This window comes from Macaca fascicularis, chromosome 19 (genome assembly GCF_037993035.2).
Source record: "Macaca fascicularis isolate 582-1 chromosome 19, T2T-MFA8v1.1".
Lineage (NCBI taxonomy): Eukaryota > Metazoa > Chordata > Mammalia > Primates > Cercopithecidae > Macaca > Macaca fascicularis.
Genome location: NC_088393.1, coordinates 32,826,150 through 32,838,967, shown reverse-complemented (window position 1 = coordinate 32,838,967; position 12,818 = coordinate 32,826,150).

The following is a 12,818-nucleotide window of genomic DNA, read 5'->3' as shown; positions in this document are numbered from 1 at the left end:
ACTAAGCAGTTTCTCAGAAATCTTCTTTCCAGATTTAATCTGAGGATATTTCCTTTTTCACCGTAGCCCTCTATGGGCTTCCAAATATCACTTTGCCAATTGCACAAGAACTGTCTTAGCGAAAGGCTTCTTGAGGGGAAAGCTGTAACTCTGTGAGATGATTTCACAGAACACAAAGAAGTTTCTCAGAAAGCTTCTTTCTCTTTGTTATCGGAGGATATTTCCTTTGGCAATATAGTATTCAAAGGGATCCGAAATATCTGTTCTCAGATTCCACAGAAATAAGGCTAGCAAGGTGATCCACGAAATACAGATGTAACTCAATGAGTGAATGTGGCACATCACAGAGCAGTTTCTCAGAAAGCTTCTTTCCAGATTTCATCTGAGGATATTTCCTTTTTCACCATAGCCCTCTATGGGCTTCCAAATATCACTTTGCCAATTCCAAAAGAACTGTCTTAGCGAAAGGCTTCTTGAGGGGAAAGCTGTAACTCTGTGAGATGATTTCGCAGAACACAAAGAAGTTTCTCAGAAATCTTCTTTCTCTTTGTAGTCGGAGGATATTTCCTTGACCGTACAGTCTTCAAAGGGATCCGAAATATCTGTTCTCAGATTCCACAGAAATAAGGCTAGCAAAGAGATCCACGAAATGCAAAAGTAACTCTGTGAGTGGAAGTCACACATGACAGACCAGTTTCTCAGAAAGCTTCTTTCCAGTTTTCATCAGAGGTATTTCCTTTTTCACCATAGCCCTCTATGGGCTTCCAAATATCACTTTGCCAATTCCGCAAGAACTGTCTTAGCGAAAGGCTTCTTGAGGGCAAAGCTGTAACTCTGTGAGATGATTTCAGAGAACTCAAAGAAGTTTCTCAGAAAGCTTCTTTCTCTTTGTTATCGGAGGATATTTCCTTTGGCCCTAAAGTCTTCAAGGGGATCCGAAATATCTGTTCTCAGATTTCACAGAAATAAGGCTAGCAAAGAGATCCTCGAAATACAGATGTAACTCTGTGAGTGGATGTCACACATGACACAGCAGTTACTCAGAAAGCTTCTTTCCAGTTTTCATCTGAGAATATTTCCTTTTTCACCATAGCCCTCTAGGGGCTTCCATATATCCCTTTGCCAATTCCATAAGAACTGTCTTAGCAAAAGGCTTTTTGCGGGGAAAGCTGTAACTCTGTGAGGTGATTTCACAGAACACAGAGAAGTTTCTCAGAAAGTTTCTTTCCCTTTGTTATCGGAGGATATTTCCTATGGCCCTGTACTCTTAAAAGGGATCCGAAATATCTGTTCTCAGATACCTCAGAAATAAGGCTAACAAAGAGATCCACGAAATACTTATGTAACTCTGTGAGATGAATTAACAGAACACTGAGCAGTTTCTGAGAAAGCTTTCTTCCAGATTTCATCTGAGGATATTTCCTTTTCCACCACAGCCCTCTATGGGGTTCCAAATAGCACTTTGCCAATTCCACAAGAACTGTCTTAGCGAAAGGCTTCTTGAGGGGAATGCTGTAACTCTGTGAGATGATTTCACAGAACACAAAGAAGTTTCTCAGAAAGCTTCTTTCTCTTTGTTATCGGAGGATATATACTTTGGCCCAATAGTCTTCAAAGGGATCCGAAATATCAGTTCTCAGATTCCACAGAAATAAGACTAGCAAAGAAATCCATGAAATAGAGATGTAACTCTGTGAGTGGAAGTCACACATCACGGAGCAGTTTCTCAGAAAGCTTCTTTTCAGATTTCATCTGAGAATATTTCCTTTTTCACCATAGCACTCTATGGGATTCCAAATATCACTTTGCCAATTCCACAAGAACTGTCTTAGGGAAAGGCTTCTTGAGGGGAAAGCTGTAAGTCTGAGAGATGATTTCACAGAACACAAAGAAGTTTCCCAGAAAGCTTCTTTCTCTTTGTTATCGGAGGATATTTCCTTTGGCCCTATAGTCTTCAAAGGGATCCGAAATATCTGTTCTCAGATTCCACAGAAATAAGGCTAGCAAAGAGATCCACGAAATACAGATGTAACTCTGTGAGTGGAAGTCACACATCACAGAGTAGTTTCTCAGAAAGCTTCTTTCCAGATTTCATCTGAGGATATTTCCTCTTTCTCCATTGCCCTCTATGGGCTTCCAAATATCACTTTGCCAATTCCACAAGAACTGTCTTAGCGAAAGGCTTCTTTAGGGGAAAGCTGTAACTCTGTGAGATGATTTCACAAAACACGAAGAAGTTTCTCAGAAAGCTTCTTTCTCTTTGTTGTAGGAGGATATTTCCTTTGGCCCTATAGTCTTCAAAGGGATCCGAAGTATCTGTTCTCAGATTCCTCAGAAATAAGGCTAGCAGAGAGATCCAGGAAATACAGATGTAACTCTGTGAGATGAATTAACAGAACAATAAACAGTCTCTCAGAAAGCTTCTTTCCAGATTTCATCTGAGGATATGTCCTTTTTCACCATAGCCCTCTATGGGCTTCCAAATATCACTTTGCCAATTCCACAAGAACTGTCTTAGCGAAAGGCTTCTTGAGGGGAAAGCTGTAACTCTGTGAGATGATATCACAGAACACAAAGAAGTTTCTCAGAAAGCTTCTTTCTCTTTGTTATCGGAGGATATATCCTTTGGACCAATAGTCTTCAAAGGGATCCGAAATATCAGTTCTCAGATTCCACAGAAATAAGGCTAGCAAAGAAATCCATGAAATAGAGATGTAACTCTGTGAGTGGAAGTCACACATCACGGAGCAGTTTCTCAGAAAGCTTCTTTCCAGATTTCATCTGAGGATATTTCCTTTTTCACCATAGCCCTATAGGGGCTTCCAAATATCACTTTGCCAATTCCACAAGAACTGTCTTAGCGAAAGGCTTCTTGAGGGGAAAGCTATAAGTCTGAGAGATGATTTCACAGAACACAAAGAAGTTTCTCAGAAAGCTTCTTTCTCTTTGTTATCGGAGGATATTTCCTTTGGCCCTATAGTCTTCAAAGGGATCCGAAATATCTGTTCTCAGATTCCACAGATATAAGGCTAGTAAAGAGATCCAGGAAATACACATGTAACTCTGTGAGTGGAAGTCACACATGACAGAGCAGTTACTCAGAAAGCTTCTTTCCAGTTTTCATCTGAGAATATTTCCTTTTTCACCATAGCCCTCTAGGGGCTTCCATATATCACTTTACCAATTCCATAAGAACTGTCTTAGCAAAAGGCTTCTTGCGGGGACAGCTGTAACTCTGTGAGATGATTTTACAGAACACAAAGAAGTTTCTCAGAAATCTTCTTTCTCTTTGTTATCAGAGGATATTTCCTATGGCTTGTAGTCTTCAAAGGGATCCGAAATATCTGTTCCCAGATACCACAGAAATAAGGCTAACAAAGAAATCCACGAAATACTTGTGTAACTCTGTGAGATGAATTAACAGAACATTAAACAGTTTCTAAGAAAGCTTCTTTCCAGATTTCATCTGAGGATATTTCCTTTTCTACCAACGCCCTCTATGGGCTTCCAAATATCACTTTGCCAATTCCACAAGAACTGTCTTAGCAAAAGGCTTCCTGAGGGGAAAGCTGTAACTCTGTGAGATCATTTCACAGAAGACAAAGAAGTTTCTCAGAAAGCTTCTTTCTCTTTGTTATCGGAGGATATTTCCTTTGGCCCTATAGACTTCAAAGGGATCCGAAATATCTGTTCTCAGATACCACAGAAATAAGGCCAGCAAAGAGATCCACGAAATACAGATGTAACTGTGAGATGAATTAACAGAACACTAAGCAGTTTCTCAGAAAGCTTCTTTCCAGATTTCATCTGAGGATATTTCCTTTTTCACCATAGACCTCTAGGGGCTTCCATATATCACTTTGCCAATTCCATAAGAACTGTCTTAGCAAAAGGCTTCTTGAGGGGAAAGCTGTAACTCTGTGAGATGATTTCACAGAACACAAAGAAGTTTCTCAGAAAGCTTCTTTCTCTTTGTTAACGGAGGATATATCCTTTGGCCCAATAGTCTTCAAAGGGATCAGAAATATCAGTTCTCAGATTCCACAGAAATAAGGCTAGCAAAGAAATCCATGAAATACAGATGTAACTCTGTGAGTGGAAGTCACACATCACGGAGCAGTTTCTCAGAAAGATTCTTTCCAGATTTCATCTGAGGATATTTCCTTTTTCACCATAGTCCTCTATGGGCTTCCAAATATCACTTTGCCCATTCCACAAGAACTGTCTTAGCGAAAGGCTTTTTGAGGGGAAGGCTGTAAGTCTGAGAGATGATTTCACAGAACACAAATAAGTTTCCCAGAAAGCTTCTTTCTCTTTGTTATCGGAGGATATTTCCTATGGCCCTATAGTCTTCAAAGGGATCCGAAATATCTGTTCTCAGATTCCACAGAAATAAGGCTAGCAAAGAGATCCACGAAATACAGATGTAACTCTGTGAGTGGGAGTCACACATCACAGAGCAGTTTCACAGAAAGCTTCTTTCCAGATTCAATCTGAGGATATTTCCTTTTTCACCATAGCCCTCTAAGGGCTTCCAAATATCACTTTACCAATTACACAAGAACTGTCTTAGCGAAAGGCTCCTTGAGGGGAAAGCTGTAACTCTGTGAGATGATTTCACAGAACACAAAGAAGTTTCTCAGAAAACTTCTTTCTCTTAGTTATAGGAGGAGATTTCCTTTGGCCCTATAGTCTTCAAAGGGATCCGAATTATGTTTCTCAGATTCCACAGAAATAAGGCTAGCAAAGAGATCCACGAAAAACAGATGTAACTCTGTGAGTGGAAGTCACACATCACGGAGGAGTTTCTCAGAAAGATTATTTCCAGATTTCATCTGAGGATATTTCCTTTTTCACCACAGCCCTCTAGGGGCTTCCAATTATCACTTTGCCAATTCCACATGAACTGTCTTAGCGAAAGGCTTCTTGAGGGGAAATCTGTAACTCTGTGAGATGATTTCACAGAACACAATGAAGTTTCTCAGAAAGCTTCTTTCTCTTTGTTGTCGGAGGATATTTCCTTTGGCCCTATATTCTTCAAAGGGATCCGAAATATCTCTTCTCAGATTCCACAGAAATAAGGCTAGCAAAAAGATCCACGAAACACAGATGTAACTCTGTGAGATGAATTAACAGAACGCTCAGCAGTTTGTCAGAAAACTTCTTTCCAGATTTCATCTGAGGATATTTCCTGTTTCACCATAGACCTCTATGGGCTTCCAAATATCACTGTGCCAATTCCACAAGAACTGACTTAGCGAAAGGCTTCTTGTGGGGAAAGCTGTAAGTCTGTGAGATGATTTCACAGAACACAAAGAAGTTTCCCAGAAAGCTTCTTTCTCTTTGTTATCGGAGGATATCTCCTTTGGCCCTATAGTCTTCAAAGGGATCCGAAATATCTGTTCTCAGATTCCACAGAAATAAGGCTAGGAAAGAGATCCACGAAATACAGATGTAACTCTTTGAGTGGAAGTCACACATGACAGAGCAGTTACTCAGAAAGCTTCTTTCCAGTTTTCATCTGAGAATATTTCCTTTTTCACCAGAGCCCTCTAGGGGCTTAATATATCACTTTGCCAATTCCACGAGAACTGTCTTAGCAAAAGGCTTCCTGAGGGGAAAGCTGTAACTCCGTGAGATGAGTTCACGGAAGACAAGGAAGTTTCTCAGAAAGCTTCTTTCTCTTTGTTATCGGAGGATATTTCCTTTGGCCCTATAGACTTCAAAGGGATCCGAAATATCTGTTCTCAGATACCAAAGAAATAAGGCTAGCAAAGAGATCCACGAAATACAGATGTAACTCTGTCAGTGGATGTCACCCATCACAGAGCAGTTTCTCAGAAAGCTTCTTTCCAGATTTCATCTGAGGATATTTCCTTTCTCACCATAGCCCTCTAGGGGCTTCCAAATATCAATTTGCCATTTACATAAGAACTGTCTAAGCGAAACGCTTCTTGAGGAGAAAGCTGTAACTCTGTGAGATGATTTCACAGAACACGAAGAAGTTTCTCAGAAAGCTTCTTTCTCTTTGTTATCGGAGGATATTTCCTTTGGCCCTATAGACTTCAAAGGGATCCGAAATATCTGTTCTCAGATTCCACAGAAATAAGGCCAGCAAAGAGATCCACGAAATACAGATGTAACTCTGTGAGTGGAAGTCACACATCACAGAGTAGTTTCTCAGAAAGCTTCTTTCCAGATTTCATCTGAGGATATTTCCTCTTTCTCCATTGCCATCTATGGGCTTCCAAATATCACTTTGCCAATTGCACTAGAACTGTCTTAGCGAAAGGCTTCTTGAGGGGAAAGCTGTAACTCTGTGAGATGATTTCACAGAACACAAAGAAGTTTCTCAGAAAGCTTGTTTCTCTTTGTTATCGGAGGATATTTCTTATGGCCCCATAGTCTTCAAAGGGATCTGAAATATCTGTTCTCAGATTCCACAGAAATAAGGCTAGCAAAGAGATCCACGAAATACAGATGTAACTCTGTGAGAGGAATATACAGAACACTAAGCAGTTTCTCAGAAAGCTTCTTTCCAGATTTCATCTGAGGATATTTCCTTTTTCAAAATAGCCCTCTACGGGCTTCCAAATATCACTTTGCCAATTCCACAAGTCTGTCTTAGCGAAAGGCTTCTTGAGGGGAAAGCTGTAACTCTGTGAGATGATTTCACAGAACACAAAGAAGTTTCACAGAAAGCTTCTTTCTCTTTGTTATCGGAGGATATTTCCTTTGGCCCTATAGTCTTCAAAGGGAACCGAAATATCTGTTCTCAGATTCCACAGAAATAAAGCTAGCAGAGAGATCCACGAAATACAGATGTAACTCTGTGAGATTAATTAACAGAACACTCAGCAGTTTCTCAGAAAGCTTCTTTCCAGATTTCATCTGAGGATATTTCCTTTTTCACCATAGCCCTCTATGGGCCTCCAATTATCACTTTGAAATTCCACAAGAACTGTCATAGCGAAAAGCTTCTTGAGGGAAAGCTGTAACTCTGTGAGATGATTTCACAGAACACAATGAAGTTTCTCAGAAAGCTTCTTTCTGTTTGTTATAGGAGGATATTTCCTTTGGCCCTACAGACTTCAAAGGGATACGAAATATCTGTTCTCAGATTCCAAATAAATAAGGCTAGTAAAGAGATCCACGAAATACAGATGTAACTCTGTGAGGTGAATTAACAGAACACTCAGCAGTTTCTCAGAAAGCTTTCCAGATTTCATCTGATGATATTTCCTTTTTCACCATAGCCCTCTATGAGCTTCCAAGTATCACTTTGCCAATTCCAAAAGAACTGTCATAGCGAAAGTGTTCTTGAGGTGAAAGCTGTAACTCTGTGAGATGATTTCACAGAACACAATGAAGTTGCTCAGAAAGCTTCTTTCTCTTTGTTATAGGAGGATAATTCCATTGTTCCCATAGTCTTCAAAGGGTTCCGAAATATCTGTTCTCAGATTCCACAGAAATAAGGCTAGCAAAGAGATCCACGAAATACAGATGTAACTCTGTGAGAGGAAGTCACACATGACAGAGCATTTCTCAGAAAGCTTCTTTCCAGTTTTCATCTGAGGATATTTCCTTTTTCACCATAGCCCTCTATGGGCTTCCAAATATCACTTTACCAATTCCACAAGAACTGTCTTAGCGAAAGGCTTCTTGAGGGGAAAGCTGTAACTCTGTGAGATGATTTCACAGAACACAAAGAAGTTTCTCAGAAAGCTCCTTTCTCTTTGTTATCGGAGGATATTTCCTTTGGCCCTATAGTCTTCAAAGGGATCCGAAATATCTGTTCTCAGATTCTACAGAAATAAGGTTAGCAAATAGATCCACGAAATACAGATGTAACTCTGTGAAATGAATTAAGAGAACACTCAGCAGTTTCTCAGAAAGCTTCTTTCCACATTTCATCTCAGGATATTTCCTTTTTCACCATAGCCCTCTATGGGCTTCCAACTATCACTTTGCCAATTCCACAAGAACTGTCTCAGCTAAAGCCTTCTTCAGGGGAAAGCTGTAACTCTGTTAGATGATTTCACAGAACACAAAGAAGTTTCTCAGAAAGCTTCTTTTTCTTTGTTATCGGAGGATGTTTCCTTTGGCCCTATATTCTTCAAAGTGTTCCGAAATATCTGTTCTCAGATTCCACAGAAATAAGGCTAGCAAAGAGATCCACGAAATACAGATGTAACTCAATGAGTGAATGTGGCACATCACAGAGCAGTTTCTCAGAAAGCTTCTTTCCAGATTTCATCTGAGGATATTTCCTTTTTCACCATTGCCCTCTATGGGCTTCCAAATATCACTTTTCCAATTCCACAAGAACTGTCTTCGCGCAAGGCTTCTTGAGGGGAAAGCTGTAACTCTGTGAGATGATTTCACAGAACACAAAGAAGTTTCTCAGAAAGCTTCTTTTTCTTTGTTATCGGAGGATTTTTCCTTTGGTCCTGTAGACTTCAAAGGGATCCGAAATATCTGTTCTTAGATTCCACAGAAATAAGGCTAGCTAAGAGATCCACGAAATACAAATGTAACTCAATGAGTGAATGTGACACATCACAGAGCAGTCACTCAGAAAGCTTCTTTCCAGATTTCATCTGAGGATATTTCCTTTTTCACCATAGCCCTCTATGGGCTTCCAAATACCACTTTGCCAATTCCACAAGAACTGTCTTAGCGAAACGCTTCTTGAGGGGAAAGCTGTAACTCTGTGAGATGATTTCACAAAACGCAAAGAAGTTTTTCAGAATGCTTCTTTCTCATTGTTATCGGAGGATATTTCCTTTGGCCCCATAGTCTTCAAAGGGATCTGAAATATCTGTTCTCAGATTCCATAGAAATACGGCCAGCAAAGAAATCCACGAAACACAGATGTAACTCTGTGAGATGAATTAACAGAACACTCAGCAGTTTCTCATAAAGCTTCTTTCCAGATTTCATCTGAGGATATTTCCTTTTTCACCATAGCCCTCTAAGGTCTTCCAAATATCACTTTGACAATTCCACAAGAACTCCCTTAGCGAAAGGCTTCTTGAGGGGAAAGCTGTAACTCTGTGAGATGATTTCACAGTACACAAAGGAGTTTCTCAGAAAGATTCTTTCTCTTTGTTATCGGAGGATATTTCCTTTGTTCCTATAGTCTTCAAAGGGATCCGAAATATCTGTTCTCAGATTCCATAGAAATAAGGCTAGCAAAAAGATCCACGAAATACAGATGTAACTCTGTGAGTGGAAGTCACACATGACAGAGCATTTCTCAGAAAGCTTCTTTCCAGTTTTCATCTGAGGATATTTCCTTTTTCACCATAGCCCTCTACGGACTTCTAAATATCACTTTGCCAATTCCACAAGAACTGTCTTAGCGAAAGGATTCTTGAGGGGAAAGCTGTAACTCTGTGAGATGATTTCACAGAACACAAAGAAGTTTCTCAGAAAGCTTCTTTCTCTTTGTTATCAGAGGATATTTCCTTTAGCCCTACAGTCTTCAAAGGGATCCGAAATATCTGTTCTCAGATTCTACAGAAATAAGGCTAGCAAAGAGATTCACGAAATACAGATGTAACTCTGTGAGATGAATTAACAGAACACTCAGCAGTTTCCCAGAAAGCTTCTTGCCAGATTTCATCTGAGGATATTTCCTTTTTCACCATAGCCCTCTATGGGCTTCCAAGTATCACTTTGCCAATTCCACAAGAACTGTCTTAGCTAAAGGCTTCTTCAGGGGAAAGCTGTAACTCTGTGAGATGATTTCACAGAACACAAAGAAGTTTCTCAGAAAGATTCTTTTTCTTTGTTATCGGAGGATATTTCCTTTTGCCCTATAGGCTTCAAAGGGATCCGAAATATCTGTTCTCAGATTCCACAGAAATAAGGCTAGCAAAGAGATCCCCGAAATACAGATGTAACTCAATGAGGGAATGTGGCACATCTCAGAGCAGTTTCTCAGAAAGCTTCTTTCCAGATTTCATCTGAGGATATTTCCTTTTTCACCATTGCCCTCTATGGGCTTCCAAATATCACTTTGCCAATTCCACAAGAACTGTCTTAACGAAAGGCTTCTTGAGGGGAAAGCTGTAACTCTGTGAGATGATTTCACAGAACACAAAGAAGTTTCTCAGACAACTTCTTTCTCTTTGTTATCGGAGGATATTTCCTTTGTCCCTATAGTCTTCAAAGGGATCCGAAGTATCTGTTCTCAGATTCCACAGAAATAAGGCTAGCAAAAGATCCACGAAATACAGATGTAACTCTGTGAGAGGAATTAAGAGAACACTAAGCAGTTTCTCAGAAATCTTCTTTCCAGATTTAATCTGAGGATATTTCCTTTTTCACCATAGCCCTCTATGGGCTTCCAAATATCACTTTGCCAATTGCACAAGAACTGTCTTAGCGAAAGGCTTCTTGAGGGGAAAGCTGTAACTCTGTGAGATGATTTCACAGAACACAAAGAAGTTTCTCAGAAAGCTTCTTTCTCTTTGTTATCGGAGGATATTTCCTTTGGCAATATAGTATTCAAAGGGATCCGAAATATCTGTTCTCAGATTCCACAGAAATAAGGCTAGCAAGGTGATCCACGAAATACAGATGTAACTCAATGAGTGAATGTGGCACATCACAGAGCAGTTTCTCAGAAAGCTTCTTTCCAGATTTCATCTGAGGATATTTCCTTTTTCACCATAGCCCTCTATGGGCTTCCAAATATCACTTTGCCAATTCCAAAAGAACTGTCTTAGCGAAAGGCTTCTTGAGGGGAAAGCTGTAACTCTGTGAGATGATTTCGCAGAACACAAAGAAGTTTCTCAGAAATCTTCTTTCTCTTTGTGGTCGGAGGATATTTCCTTGACCGTATAGTCTTCAAAGGGATCCGAAATATCTGTTCTCAGATTCCACAGAAATAAGGCTAGCAAAGAGATCCACGAAATGCAAAAGTAACTCTGTGAGTGGAAGTCACACATGACAGACCAGTTTCTCAGAAAGCTTCTTTCCAGTTTTCATCAGAGGTATTTCCTTTGTCACCATAGCCCTCTATGGGCTTCCAAATATCACTTTGCCAATTCCGCAAGAACTGTCTTAGCGAAAGGCTTCTTGAGGGCAAAGCTGTAACTCTGTGAGATGATTTCAGAGAACTCAAAGAAGTTTCTCAGAAAGCTTCTTTCTCTTTGTTATCGGAGGATATTTCCTTTGGCCCTAAAGTCTTCAAGGGGATCCGAAATATCTGTTCTCAGATTTCACAGAAATAAGGCTAGCAAAGAGATCCTCGAAATACAGAAGTAACTCTGTGAGTGGATGTCACACATGACACAGCAGTTACTCAGAAAGCTTCTTTCCAGTTTTCATCTGAGAATATTTCCTTTTTCACCATAGCCCTCTAGGGGCTTCCATATATCCCTTTGCCAATTCCATAAGAACTGTCTTAGCAAAAGGCTTTTTGCGGGGAAAGCTGTAACTCTGTGAGGTGATTTCACAGAACACAGAGAAGTTTCTCAGAAAGTTTCTTTCCCTTTGTTATCGGAGGATATTTCCTATGGCCCTGTACTCTTAAAAGGGATCCGAAATATCTGTTCTCAGATACCTCAGAAATAAGGCTAACAAAGAGATCCACGAAATACTTATGTAACTCTGTGAGATGAATTAACAGAACACTGAGCAGTTTCTGAGAAAGCTTTCTTCCAGATTTCATCTGAGGATATTTCCTTTTCCACCACAGCCCTCTATGGGCTTCCAAATAGCACTTTGCCAATTCCACAAGAACTGTCTTAGCGAAAGGCTTCTTGAGGGGAATGCTGTAACTCTGTGAGATGATTTCACAGAACACAAAGAAGTTTCTCAGAAAGCTTCTTTCTCTTTGTTATCGGAGGATATATACTTTGGCCCAATAGTCTTCAAAGGGATCCGAAATATCAGTTCTCAGATTCCACAGAAATAAGACTAGCAAAGAAATCCATGAAATAGAGATGTAACTCTGTGAGTGGAAGTCACACATCACGGAGCAGTTTCTCAGAAAGCTTCTTTTCAGATTTCATCTGAGAATATTTCCTTTTTCACCATAGCCCTCTATGGGATTCCAAATATCACTTTGCCAATTCCACAAGAACTGTCTTAGGGAAAGGCTTCTTGAGGGGAAAGCTGTAAGTCTGAGAGATGATTTCACAGAACACAAAGAAGTTTCCCAGAAAGCTTCTTTCTCTTTGTTATCGGAGGATATTTCCTTTGGCCCTATAGTCTTCAAAGGGATCCGAAATATCTGTTCTCAGATTCCACAGAAATAAGGCTAGCAAAGAGATCCACGAAATACAGATGTAACTCTGTGAGTGGAAGTCACACATCACAGAGTAGTTTCTCAGAAAGCTTCTTTCCAGATTTCATCTGAGGATATTTCCTCTTTCTCCATTGCCCTCTATGGGCTTCCAAATATCACTTTGCCAATTCCACAAGAACTGTCTTAGCGAAAGGCTTCTTTAGGGGAAAGCTGTAACTCTGTGAGATGATTTCACAAAACACGAAGAAGTTTCTCAGAAAGCTTCTTTCTCTTTGTTGTAGGAGGATATTTCCTTTGGCCCTATAGTCTTCAAAGGGATCCGAAGTATCTGTTCTCAGATTCCTCAGAAATAAGGCTAGCAGAGAGATCCAGGAAATACAGATGTAACTCTGTGAGATGAATTAACAGAACAATAAACAGTCTCTCAGAAAGCTTCTTTCCAGATTTCATCTGAGGATATGTCCTTTTTCACCATAGCCCTCTATGGGCTTCCAAATATCACTTTGCCAATTCCACAAGAACTGTCTTAGCGAAAGGCTTCTTGAGGGGAAAGCTG